Source organism: Narcine bancroftii, chromosome 7, assembly GCF_036971445.1.
Source record: "Narcine bancroftii isolate sNarBan1 chromosome 7, sNarBan1.hap1, whole genome shotgun sequence".
In the NCBI taxonomy this organism is placed as follows: Eukaryota; Metazoa; Chordata; class Chondrichthyes; order Torpediniformes; family Narcinidae; genus Narcine; species Narcine bancroftii.
Window position 1 is genome coordinate 177,172,709 of NC_091475.1, and position 14,123 is coordinate 177,186,831.

The following is a 14,123-nucleotide window of genomic DNA, read 5'->3' on the forward strand; positions in this document are numbered from 1 at the left end:
AGAAAAGCAACTGGCCCACCTGGCCAGAGCTATGTCAGAGGCACAGGTTTCCACCTGGAAGGGTGCATTCTCATCATACATGGTGGCCTTTGCAATGTAGCTCCAAATATAGTCAAAAGCCACCTGGGCTTTGGCTGACAATGAGAAAGAGATGGACTTTAAGAGGGGGCGGACCTTGTATGTGTAGTGAGGGATCCACTGGGCATAGTAGGAGAAGAAGCCCAGGCACCTCCTTAAGGTTTTCATGGTCCTCAGGATTGGGAGGTATAACAGGGGGAACATTCGATTGGGGTTAGGGATAATGATGCCATTCTCCACCACTTGGCCCAGGATTTCCAAACATTTTGTCGAGAACATGCACTTACTGGAGTTGTACGAGAGGTTCAGGGGCTTGGCCGTGTGGAGAAACTTCTGAAGGTTGCGTCATGGTCTTCCAGAGAGTGTTCACAAATGGTGACGTTATCCAGATAAGGGAAGGTGGCTTTCAATCCGTACTCATCGACCATTTTATCCATCTGTCTCTGAAAGACCAAGGCCCCATTAGTGATACCAAAAGGGGCCCACTGGAACTAATAGAGCCATCCGTCTGCCTCAAATGCTGTGTAGGGGTGGTCCTCAGAATGGATCAGTAACTGATGGTATGTAGCTTTCAGGTCAATGATCAAAAAGACCCAGTACCAAGCAATTTTGTTTACCATGTCTGAAATTCAAAGGAGGGGGTACGTGTCCACAAGTGTGAAACAATTAATTGTTTGGCTGTAGTCAATCACTAGACTGGACTTTTCTTCCCCTTTCACGACTACCACCTGAGCACTTCATGGGCTGTTGCTAGGCTCAATGATGTTTTCTTTGAGCAGCCGCTGTGTCTCAGTTCTGATAAATTCCTGATCCCCCACACTGTATTGCCTGCTCTTTGTAGCTATTGGTTTGTATTCGGGAGTCAGGTTCAGAAATAGTGGGGGAATCAATATTTAGGGTGGAGAGACCGCATGTGGCATCCGGCTTTTGGGACCCTCCATTCTGCACTGTAATTGGAGGGAATGGCCCAGAGTACTCCATGGTCACGCTTTTAAGGTGACACAGGAAGTCCAGGCCCAGCAACACCACAGCACACAAATCCTTCAGTACATACAATTGGAACTTTCAAAATTCTCCCCCTTTTACAGTTAGATGTACTATACAATACCCCTGGATCATCACAGAGAGGGAGTGCGAAGCTAGGAAAATACAATAGTCCATCGGCTCCACTCTTAAGTTGTACCGCAGAGCAGTAGCAGAGTTTATAAAGCTCTCAATGTCTACTAAGCTATCAGTCAAATGTCCATATACCCTCACCTCTATCATCAGTTATTTTGTTTTAAGTATTTTATTTATATTTTCACACAAACTTGCAGAGCCATATACATTGTTAGTGCCATCACTGGCAACTCATATTCAAATTTACACCTACTCCATTCTCATTATTTACTGTAAACACAGGCTCATGTCTTTTTCAGCTCCCCCACCACCACATCTAATACAGGACAGCTCATCCAGACTTCAACCAACAACAAAAAACTTTCTAAACCAGGAAAATAAATAATAATTAGGGAATAGGGATTGTCACGGTTCAGTGGGCAGCCATTGGGCCAATATAAATTCCTGACTTCCTTTGATTGGGATTAATTTGGGGGAGAAGACACCAGAAAATGGGTATCAATCACCACCATACGCCTATACGGCTGTATGTACGGCTGCCAGATCCTTCAAAAGGAGTGTTACGAGCCCAGAGGACCCCAAAATCCAGTGCCAATAGATATTCACCAAGACAAATGGTTACTTAAACAAAAGTTGCTTTTAATTATCTTTAAATATGAAAACAGGATCAAACTTTATCTTATCACTATGAACTTAACTAACCTAACTTAACCCCCTTCTCATTCTAAGCACACGTGTATGCAATGTGTGTGTAAGTTTAGAAAAGTTCTTTAATTCGCAATCCAATCTCACTTCTCATGCCTCCAAGTTTACTGGTTGCAGGAAATTCTTATACTGTGCACAAAATTTAACATTTATGGAGTTCACCAGGCTTTGATGCTTGGAAGGTAAATGGTTACTGCTCAGGAAGGTTCTTGTTGGATTTCAGAAAGATTTCTTGTTCCTGGACATAAACTGATTCCTTTTAATCAGCCACGTCAGTGTCTTACCAAAGAAACCTGCCCCATCAGGGTTTTCCAGACAATAACCTCTTTCTTTCAGGTCACCACAGAGTTCGTTTTTGTTTCTCTTATTTAAAGTGAAACATTAGGCAGCCAGTCCTCTCCTCTTGTATGAACCACAAGGGCTTTGACCAGGCTGAACTAAGCACTTACAACTCGTCTTCCAAATGGGATTTTTCCACAAGTTTTCCAGCTTGTCCTGTTCCAGTCCCACCTGCTGCTGACTGACTGTAGCACTGCAGAACTGATCTCTCTCTCTCTGTGAGAAAAAGCTTATTTGACTCTCTCTGCTTGCAAAACTACATGACCCTCTTAGAACAGCAAGCTGCACTCCAGACAGCCTGCGGCTCCAACTACTCCTCCAATCCATTTCATCTGTTGCTTTTCAAAACAACAATGCATTAGTGAAGTTTCTTGGGCACTCCCCAGAGATTTTGCAAAGGTCCCCAGGAGCTGCCCTGTCTGGTTTGAGCAGATCTCCAGTATTTGAAATGAAAACTGTTTTGAAGTATTTGTATGTGACCTACACTAAAAAAATTTGACCCAACTTATCTCACAAAAAGATAACTATATACAATACAAACAAAACACAATCTGTCACAGGTATCACATTTGTTTCTGAAATTGTTATTTTCTCCAGGGGAATGCAACTCCGCATTTCCGTGTTCCATCATTTGATACCAAGACTGGAGACAGACTTTCAAGTAGCCACAATGAACTTCCTGGCCACTGTCAATGTGAATAACACAAATTGATTTGAAATTTGGACAACTACATTGTTAGCCTTATGTTCATTATGTTTCCCAACAGGAACAGTTCTGGGTCCTGTGGGAATCGTTTACCTGTGGCGATGTGAGCAGTGGAAGAAACACAGCCACCACGTTGAGAGTCATTAATGACTGTTTTTATTCAAATTCAGCACGCCCCTATAAGGCAGCATGAGCTCAGTCACCTGGTGCATTGTGACATCATAATCGCTGCCCAGGGTGCGTGCTGGAAGGGATGCTGGAGTCAGAGAGAAACCTCTGATGACGCCATTTCCCCATGGCTGCCCCGCCATGTGGCGATACAAGTGGCGCCGGTTCACCTTGAGGATGTGCGCCGCCACACAACCCCCTCCCCCCCAGAACCGGCTATGTGTCCTGTTGCCTTGGCAGCTGGCCCCGGCGCTTGGGCACGGCCGTCTACACTGGCTGTGATGTCCAGATGGGCCACCTTCAGGCGGTCCACCGTAAAAAGTTCCTCTCTCCCCCAAAGTCCAGGATGAAGGTTCCGCTGGACCAGTGCAAGACTTTGTATGGCCCCTCGTACGGTCGCTGTAGTGGTGCACCTTGTGGTCCCCTCCGCACGAAAACGAACTGGGCCGAGTCGAGCTCTTTGGGGAGATGAAACAATCGGGTGCCAGTGATGGGGGAGCTAGGGAGGCCAGTCGCCTGTGTAGGTCCGCCAGCAGGTTTTTGTTGGTGGCCATGGTGTCAGGGTCTGGGCTGAAAAACTCACCTGGCAGGGAAAGCGGTGCACCATAGACCACCTCCGCTGCTGAAGCCTGCAGCTCCTCCTTGGGTGCAGTCCTAATCCTGAGGAGGACCCAGGGTAGATCGTCCACCCAGTCTGGACCAGAGAGCCTGGCAATAAGCGATGCCTTCAGGTGCTATGGAACCTCTCCACCAACCCGTTGGACTGCAGGTGGTATGCTGTGGTGTAGTGGAGCTTGACCCTCAGGAGCTTCGCCATCTGACTCCACAGGGCAGACGTGAACTGCGCCCCTCTGTCGCTAGTGATGTGCGCCGGGACTCCAAAACAGGTGATTCATTGGCTGACCAGAGTCCTGGCGCACATCTCCGCAGAGGCCTCCTTAATCGGGACAGCTCCGGCCACCTTGTGGCCTGATCCACCACCATGAGGAGGTAACGAGCCTCCTTGGACACTGGCAGGGGCCTAACGACATCAACATGGATGTGTTGGAATCTATGAACTGTAAGATCAAAGTTCTGGACGGGGGCTCGCGTGTGTCACTGGACCTTGGAGGTCTGGCACATGGTACAGTTCCGCCACCTCCTTCTTCAGCCTGTGCCACATAAACCGCTCTGCGACCATCTGCATGGTTGTCTTTACTGCTGGGTGAGCGAGATTGTGGATCAGACTGAAGACCTTCGCCCTCCAGTGCAATGGGACCACCAGGCATGGCATGCCTATTGGGATGTCGCAGAGCAATGTGTCCGGGCTGCTGGGCACTTGGACATCCTTGAGTTTGAGGCCCGAGATGGCGGTCCCCAACGCCTGCATCTCCGCATCATTCCTCTGTGCCTGAGCTAGTTGCTCGTAATCCAGGCCGAGTGCATGAGTGTTGATGGCTGGACGGGAGAGTGCATCCACCACTACATTGTCCTTGCTGGCCCTGTGTTGGATGTCGGTCGTGAACTCAGACACGTACGAGAGGTGGCGCTGCTATCTGGTGGACCACAGATCCTTGGCCATCGTCAGTGCTTGAGTGAGGGGCTTGTAATCCTGTGAAGGCTGTGAACGGCCTGCCCTTGAGGAAGTAGCAGAAATGGTGGATGACCAAATACAGTGCAAGGAGCTCCCAGTCGAAGGCACTGTATTTGAGCTCCGGCGGGCGCAGCTGCTTGCTGAAAAAGGCCAGTGGACGCCATTGTCCATTGAACCAATGTTCCAGAATGCCCCCCACTGTCGTAGCTGAGGCATCCACAAAGAGCGCAATGCATGCCTTCGGCCGCAGGTGCACCAGCAGCATGGCACTGGCTAGAGCCTCCTTTGTCTCAATGAAAGCCCTGTCTGCCTCCTTTGACCACGATAAAGTCTTTTCTATGGTGGCCATGAGCACGGTCAAATTTCACCATCCCTGTGAACTCTTGGAGGCCTTTCAGAGTGGAGGGTTTGGGGAATTGTTGAACAGCCACTACCTTCTCCAGCGTCAGCGCAGCCCCAGCTGCCGAAATGGTGTGCCCCAGGAACCGAAGGGAGTCCTTGCTGAACTGTCATTTGGCTGCGTTGACCGTGAGGCCGAAGTATGCCAGCCGGGCAAAGAGTGTGTAAAGTTGGGCTTTGTGTTTGTCGCGCTTGCGACTGGCAATGTGAATATCTTCCAGGTAAATGAACACAAAGTCCATGTCTTTTCCAACCGCGTCCATGAGGTGCTGGAATGTTTGGGCCACATTCTTTAGACTGAAGGGTATATGCAGGAACTTGAAGAAACTGAAAGGTGTGATAATGGCCGTCTTACCCACGTCGTCTGGATGCACCGGGATCTGATGGTATCCCCGCACAAAGTCCACTTTGGAGACCTGTGCACTATGGAGGTTGGCAGAGAAATCCTGAATGTGGGGCACCGGGTACCTGTCGGGGGTGGTTGCATCATTCTACCGAAGGTAGTCCTTGCATGGTCTCCAGCCCCTGGATGATTTTGGGACCATATGGAGCGGCGATGCCCAGGCGCTGTCCGAGCGCCGGATGATTCCCAGTTCCTGGAGCCTGGAGAACTCCTCCTTTGCCTGCTGGAGCTTCTCGGGTTGCAGCCATCTGGGTCTAGCGTGCAGTGGGGGGCCCTGTGTGGCGATGTGGTGGAAGACCCCAAGTTGGGGCAGGGTGGCGTGGAACCGAGGCTCTAAGATGGTGGGGAATTTGTGGAGGATCCGTCGAACTCGTCCCTGACGGTGGGTATGGTGGTGATTTCGGGCCCATGGGCTTGTGCTGTGTCCAGTTGGGTGGAGTGGAATGTTTGGGCGTTGATCAGCCTTTTGCCCTTCATGTCAACCAGTAGGTCGTGAGCTTTGAGGAAGTCGGCCCCTAACAGCGCGGTGCCCACGGAGGCTAGGACAAACCTCCAGTGGAACTTCTCCTTCCCGATCTGGATCTGTGCCCTGCAGGTGCCATAGGTCTGATGGTGCAGCCGTTGGCCGCCCTCAGGGTTGGACCTCGAGATCAGGTGCGAGTCTCTAATGGTGTGGGACGAAGGATGCTGACCTCAGCCCCTGTGTCCACCAGGAATCGGCAGCCAGTGGATGTGTCCGTCACATGAAGGAGGCTGTTTGTGTGGCCAGTCGTCGCAGCTATCAACGGCGGCAGGCCTCGTCGTTTCCCTGAAACCTGCAGGGCTGGTGGCATTTACGGGCTTGCGCACCCCAGCGCTGGTGATAGAAACACCAGGTCAACTGGCCCTCCTCTGGCTTGGTCTTGGTAATGGCTAGCAGTCGGCTGGCTCCTGGTCGTGCCACCTGGTTGAGGGCTGCCTCGTTCTCTCTCTTCGTGCGGCAGAGGGCATCCGCACGGGTTGCTGCTCTCCTCGGGTTTGAGAAGTCTTCCATCTGTGAGGAGCAACTGGATGTCCTCCAGCATCAGTACCAGGAATATCTGGCGGAAGAGAAAACAAGGCTTGTGGTCTTCCGCCAGGGCCAGCATTTCATCCATCAGCACCGACGGACTATGGTCCCCAAGCCCATCTAGCTGAAGGAGCCTGGAAGCCCGTTGCTGGGGAGTTAGCCTGAAAGTTTCAAGCAGCAGGTCTTTGAGGGTGGTGTACTTGCCCGTAGCCGGAGGGTGGTGGATGATATCGTCCACCCTTGCTGCCGTATTTTGGTCCAGAGCATTCACGACATGATAGAACATTGTGGCGTCTGAGGAGATGTTGCGGAATTGAAATTGTGCTTCCACCTGCCCGAACCACGTTCTCAGTCGGTGGGTCCAAAAGGGGGAATCTTGATGGAGACAGTATTAACCTCTGCTGAATCCATGGTGTTTTGAGTCCAGAAAAACATCTGGGCTCGTTGGGGTCACCACTGTGATGGTGTGAGCAGTGGAAGAAACACAGCCACCACGTTGAGGGTCGTTAATGACAGTTTTTATTCAAATTCAGCACGCCCCTATAAGGCAGCATGAGCTCTGTCACCTGGTGCATTGTGACATCATAATCGCTGCCCAAGGTGGACCCAGGGAGACAGCCAATCCCCTCTCATTTCTAATTTGTGCCAGATGCATTACACTCAGTCTGCAAATGTTGTCCACTGCTTGTCTCTCCTGCACAAAGTTTGCTTGGTCTTTATTAATTTTGGCTGAAGCAATGCCAATCTGTTTGCCAGAGCCTTGGCAAACATCTTGTAATCAGTATTCAGCAGGGATCTTTAACCTTTAAGATTGTCGTAACAATTGCCATTGTGAAAAATTCTGAGAGGATCCATTTTTCCCTTGTCTGGTCTACTACTCTCAGAGCTTGCAGCAGCACTCCTCACAGCTGGATCTATGGAGGTTTATGTCAAATAAATTGTGGTGCACTATCAGACAGAAGCGAACACACAAAACACAAAGGCCTTATTCGACATAAACTTGCACAAAGCTATCTATGAGGAGAGCTGCTGCAAGCTCTGAGAGTGACTTCAAAGGGCCGGCTCTGGCTTATATCCCGGAGGGTGATTGAGACCTGACCTGGTGGGGCTTGGTCCATTCAGGTCAGCTGATTGACAGCCGCCAAGTGTTGTCTTGTCCCTGTGCTCTTCTGCAGGTACAGAAGTTTCCCCCTGTAGGTAGGCCAGTGGTGGACCACTACACAGAGGCATTAGTAAATCCTTAAATTCTCTATAAAACTCAGGTTGGAATCCATCCTCACCCAGAGACTTTCCAGTTTGTAGCGCACTCAATGCTTCACCCAGCTCTTCCTCTCTAAAAGGAAGCTATAGTCCCGCCTGCTCCACCAGGCTGAAATTTGGGAGATCTAATCTGGCCAGAAACTCGTCCGTTTGATTAGGATCCAAGTCAATTCAGATTTACACAGTCCTTCATAAAATTCTCTGAAGGTCTCATTAATTTCTTTTGGTTTATACGAGATCTGGCCACTCCCTGTTTGTATTGCATTGATTGTTCTAGAGCACACATGTTAAACTCTGGCCCGCGGGCCAAATTTGGCCCGTGATATAATTATATTTGGCCCGCAAGATCATTTCAAAAATGTATTAGAGGTGGCCCACTGGCCGCCGCTCCAGTATAGCGCATGCACAGTAATACAACAAATCCCAGAATGCATTGGCGTCAGCCTGTTAATCGCCCCCACCTCCTCTGTTTATGTTGCAGGGTCTCACCGTGGACTCTGGTTTTGGGGCCTGGCCGGTGTCAGGGGAAGTCAAGGCCGCTTCCCAGCGCCCGGAACCGGAGGCCTCGGGCCTGACCTCGCCAGGACCGTTGCCCACTCCCCCTCCCTGCCCCAGGCCGACCCACGACTCACGGTAACGGGGCCGCTGATCCGCCGAGATGCCGCCCTGCAGCAAGAGCCGATGCCCCCGCACTGTCGTTGTCCAACCCGATCGCCCGCAAACCCCGCCCTCCCGCACACAAGCCTGAGTAAGTATTATGAACTTTAATCTCAGGATAAAACGATCTTCCAATAGTTTCATGTCACATTGATAAATATATTCCTGGTTAAAAATGGTCCTGCACCTGGATACAAGCTCATTAGGCATAAAACCTGAAAAGTGTGTAAATCAAAGGATATCTGTACCAATGGAAAAAGGGCATGGCAAATAACCCTGCTAGAGTTCATGCCCACAATCAGTCACCCATTTGATTGTTTCAGGAATCATGTTATTCTCCCACATTCTCAATAGCCCTCAGATTTTACTATTCGACAGCACACTAGCAACATTTGACAAATCCTCTATAGAGAAATATTATTTATTGAATATTTTATTTCTCATTTGTTAATGCTTCTGGAAAGAGTTTATCCAAAACTACTATTAAACATTTATTTTAATAAGAAAAAGTTTAACATTACATATGTTGAAAGAAGAGAAAACATGCAGATGTTGTTGAAAATTTTCAATAAATATTTAGTTCGGCCCTCGACTTAGTCCAAGTTTTTAATTTTGGCCCTCCGTGAATTTGAGTTTGACACCCCTGTTCTAGAGGCTTCTTCTGCCCTTAACTATCAAGGATCTCGTGAGCTCTTTTCCCCAACTCATAATACTTTTGCCTCAACCTCATAAGAGGCTTCTCCATACTTTACATTTGAAGCGTATTATATTCCAATTTTTTGTACGTAAGAGCTCTATAGTGATCCTCTGAGCCTAATTCATTGAAGTCCTTCTCTAATTGGTTAAGGTCCTTTTCCAATTCCTCCACCTCCTTACTATAATTTTTCTTGATCGTCTTTGTGTACCCAATTATCTGACCCCTCAAGTATGCCTTAAGGGTGTCCACAGAAGGAATTTATCTGGAGTAGAGGGGCAGTTGTCCTCACGGAACAGGGCTATTTTGGTTCTTATGAAACTACAAAACTCTTTTTTTTTCAACATCAGTGTTAAGATGCCACCTGTATGTTGTGTCCTGCTTATCTGGCATTTCTATAGTCAAAACTTATTGCCCATTTTACTCTTTTCCACTTGGCCCGCCATTCAGTGCCGACAGAGTATTTATAAACTGACGCACCTTTTCTTTTACTGTGAAGAACTTTATCCCCCCCCCCCCCCCCCCCCCGCAACATAATTTTCAAGGTAGCGGGGTGGTGCAGAACACAATCATAGCCCTTTTGGTTTGCCAATCATTTAACCAGTTCAGTCTTTTCATTTCTTGAGCAGACCTGATATCTGGATAAAAGAACACTTTTGACTCCCTGTACTTCAGAGGGGCTCCGCTCTGAATTGCCCCTTTTGCCTCTACCCCTAATATTTTTTCATGATCTTGAAAATATTTTAACTTTATAAGAATCGAGGCCTTTTTCCCAGTCCTGGCTTAGGAAGATGGGCTCTAAAGGCTCTTTCTATTTTAATGGGGGCTCTCAGCGCCCCCTTTCCAAGTACTTCGGGGATCCATTTAGTTAGGAACTCTATAAGATTCCCCCACTCCGTGTCTTTATTCAATCCCACTGATTTGTGAAATGCTCCAGGAAGTCCAACTTTCCCCAAACCTCATCTCTTTCTTTACAGAGACCTTTAATTTCTTGTTCCATTGTAGCAATTCTATCTTCCCCTGCCCCCAATCTCTCCTCTATCTCTGTCACTCTGCTTATTATATTCACCAGGGCCCCCTCCATCCTGACATGTCTCTGGCCCTTCTGTCCATGACCTTCTCCAACCTATTTTCCATTTGGGTCAGAGTCTGTAAAATGTCTCTTAAGGAGGGCTCCAGGCCCTCCTTCTCCCTTTTCTGTAGCAGCCCGGCCTTCCAACCTCTCCTGGCCTCAAGCCTATGTCCCTCACTCTCTTGACTGCCGCCAATTCCGCCATTGCTACCATTCCGTGGACCCACATATCCAATTCGTCTTCTCCATTTCCATCATCGATGTCCCAGCCAGCCCCCTCTGCATCCTTGCCTGAGCTCATGCTGACTCCACTCGAGCCCACCATTTCTCGAATCAATACCCCACTAGTGGAATCCGGCCATTGGAGAGCCTGCTGATTAGCACGCGAACTTGTGAGTTGCAAGGGGGAAGCAGCTGTCCCCTCTCGATCCCCTTCTCTGGTCCCAGGGCTTCCACTAACTTCTCGGCCACATGGGACCACTCCTCTGTTCTGGCAGCAGCCTGATTGCAGGACTCCCAATGGTGCCTGGATCGGGGGGACCGAGTCTTCTTCCACAGCTCTCAGGTTACTAATGCCATTGTTCCCGACATGAGGCACCTCCATTTGCCTTAAATCCTTGTCAGGCTGCCCATTTCCTCGCTGTACTTTCCCTTTTTTTTGTTGATTGAAGCCTCCCCAACCTCTTCCTTCAATCGGGCAGGATTTTTTCCCTTTTATTTCCGAATTTAGGACTTTTTAATGCTGTTTTCTGATCTAGGTCTGCGACCTCCTAGTCATTCATCATCACATGACCTCCCAGTGTCAAGTTATTCAATTGGTGAGGTATTGCCTGATCCAGGACAAATGATGCTAGTGCTCCGGAAACCCTGTCACTCCCCATGCTGATTTCAACTCTCTCCTCTTGGCCCATGGGCAGACAAGATGACATTGACCATGAGGTGCGGCAAGATGGGCACCCTCCAACTTGATCCGATGGAGGACTAGGTAGTGCCAACCTTGAGGCATGGCAAGATGGCCACCATGGCTTCCCATGATGCTTCACTTTTGGTGGCGGGTCCCACCACAAGGCGCAGCAAGACGCTGGCAGCGAACAGCACAGAGAGGCAGAGATCAGCACTTCGGGACTCGGGCATGGGTCAAGCGATGATTCAGGGGTTGCACACATGGTCACCCTCTTTGGGTTCCCTTTAGCCCAGCAGACCTTCACCCAGTGCCCTTGCATACCGCATCCTGTGCATACGGGAGTCTTTTGTGGGGCATCGGGTGCGGGGGTGCTGTACCTGCCCACAGAATTAGCATCCCTGGTTGCATGTGGCTGCAGCGGTCGGCACTGGGGCTGCAGTGGTCACAGGTGCCCCAATGACCTGGTCCTCTGAAAAGGCGTTGCTTTCACCCATGAGGTCATCAGCTCCCAGTTGGGCCTACTTGAGTGTTTTTTCCAGCACCAGGGTGCTGGCCAAGTTTTTTTTCCCAAACTCTAGCAGTCAATGGCACATATACCTCGACCTCACTCCTGCCACGAGGGTATCCTGGATTTGTTCCTCCTCTCTTACCTGGGCCATGGCCACTTTGTAGTAGCATTTTCTGGTCAGGACCCACAGTTCAAGAACATAGTCGTCCAGTGACTCACCCGGGCGCTGCCGACGTTGAGTCAGTGCCTTGCCAGCACATCATTCTGGGGCCTCATGTAGTGGGCCTTCAAGCCTTCTAAGGCTGATTGTATGAAGCACAGTCTCTGATGACAGCGTACCCTTTGGGGCCAACTCAAGAGAGAAGTGCCGATCTCCAGAGACTATCTGAGTTGCAGTTATCTTGTGTGGCCATTAGGTAGGACTGGAAGCACTCCAGCCATTAGGTGAATTCCTCAGGGTTTTCAGGGGACAGAGGGTCAATCTGGAGCATGCCTGGCTTCAACAGGGCTTCCATCCTACTTCAAAGTTAAGCTATTAAAATTGTAATGCAACTAAATGCACTCAGAGACAATTGAGGAGTACAAACACACTTTTAATAGCTTACAATTAATGACCGGAAGAGACAATAGTCCTCAAGTGAATCTGAGGTAAGGCGGGAAAACCAGGGGTAGGTGAGCCAGCCATTTGAACAATACACAGAGAGTTTATTCCAGTTCGCTGCATGCGCATTATAATTGTAATTAGACTACTGCATCTCTATCGATCATCATGCTTGATATTGTCGACAAGTGGCAGGTATTGATGTGTAACCCTAGTGTACTTTTAGGAGCTACGAATATTTTTTTCTGACTAGCATCCGATGCATATGATTTGCGTATTACTGTTGTGTATGTGTATGTGAATGTGTTCCGTTTCAAATTCCCCCAAAGATCATTCCCCAAAGATCATTGTTTTCTACCAAGTTCTAACAAGTCCAGGCTTTATTATTCTTTGAACCTGTCAAACCTATGATCCCAATCACAGGCCTTATTTACTTCTCTGGTTTAATCTACCGAAGTGCAGTATCTACTTATCCTAGTTAAATTCCCTCTAATATTCCTTGACCCACTTTCACAATTCACATCAATCTTGTTGTAGACAACTTTCTTTATTGTCCACCATACCACTAATTTATTGTCACACAATAATTTACTAGCCACGCTACTAATTGTTGTACAAGATGTTAATAAAGATGACAATCAAAAGTGGATCCAGCACCATTCCCTGCAACACACTACTGGTCACAGACTTCCAATCTGAGTAACAGCGTGGCACAACCACTTAGGAGTGACTCACAACTAATTTTTCATTAAGCATTTGTTCCAAACAAGTAAATTGATGAAGTCTAGAACTGACTCCCAACCTGTTATTTCCATATGTTTTTAAAAAAAAAGGAAGTCCTTCTACATCAAAACAATACTTCTCAGTTCCTTTAACTTTTACATGTGGTTGGATGGGGTGTTCATGCTACTAATCGAAATAACTCCAAGATTCAAATCATAGGTAACAAAGAGCATTTGCAAATGCTGGGGTCAAACGCAGTGCACGAAAATGCTGGAGGGTCATTTAGCATCCATAGAAAGTCAAAGCAGTCGTCGTTTCGGGCATGACCGTAATCCTTCGTACCCCACCACATGAACCCGTTTCAGGAACTCGGTTTAACAACCAGTTGCTGAAGGAAGACCGAGTCTGGGATTCTTTTCGGGAGTTCTGGACGATGTGAAGGGGGCGGTGGGAGGATTTCTGCTCCCTGCAGCTGTGGTTGGATGTGGGCAAGGCCCACATTCATCTGTTCTGTCAGGAGTATGAGAGGGGCTCAACCAAGGGACAGAATTCAGAGATCGGGCAGCTTGAGATAGAAGAAGGGAGACCTCGCCTATTGAAGAACTGGCGGCCAGAGTTTCTCTCCTTTGTTCGGACTACAAGGTTTTTGCTCGGGCATTGGCCAACCATCTGAGTTCAGTGCTGGAGCAGGTTGTCCACCCTGACCAGTCATACACCATCCCAAACTGGTCCATCCAGGACAATATCCATCTGGTCCAGCACCTGATCCATCTGTCCCAGGAGACAGATATACCAACAACCTTTCTCTCCCTGGATCAGGAGAAGGCATTTGACAGGATGGACCACAGCTACTTCATGGGTACTCTACAGGCTTTTGGGTTTGGGCCGCACTTTGTAAGCCGGATTCGGCTCTTGTACTCTGCCACAGAGTGCCTCGTCGAAGTGAACGGGTCCTTGACTTCCCCCATTCCCTTCAACAGGGGAGTATGTCAGGGATACCCATGTCTGGCCAGTTGGACACCAGCTGCGTGGAGCCATTTCTGAGACTTCTTCGTAGGAGGTTGATAAGGATGGTCCGACATGAGCTGGACATGAAGTACGTCCTCTCGGCCTACGATGACAACATGCTCCTAATGGTGACCGACCTCGTTGACCTGTGGAAGACA

General features: G+C 48.8%; 1 protein-coding gene across 9 annotated transcripts in view; it reads right to left on the minus strand.

Annotated features, from left to right (window-relative positions):
* LOC138739430 (phospholipid-transporting ATPase IB-like) overlaps positions 1 to 7,039 on the minus strand; it is a 524,646-nt gene extending 517,607 nt beyond the window's left edge. For 7 of the 9 annotated variants that reach the window (XR_011342240.1, XM_069891448.1, XM_069891441.1 and 4 more), the window contains exon 1: positions 366 to 7,039. The gene's annotated coding sequence lies outside the window, so the exon portion shown is untranslated. The remainder of the gene's footprint in view (positions 1 to 365) is intronic. The other 2 variants (XM_069891443.1, XM_069891442.1) reach the window with 2 other exon arrangements.
* Between the last annotated feature and the right edge of the window lie 7,084 nt (positions 7,040 to 14,123).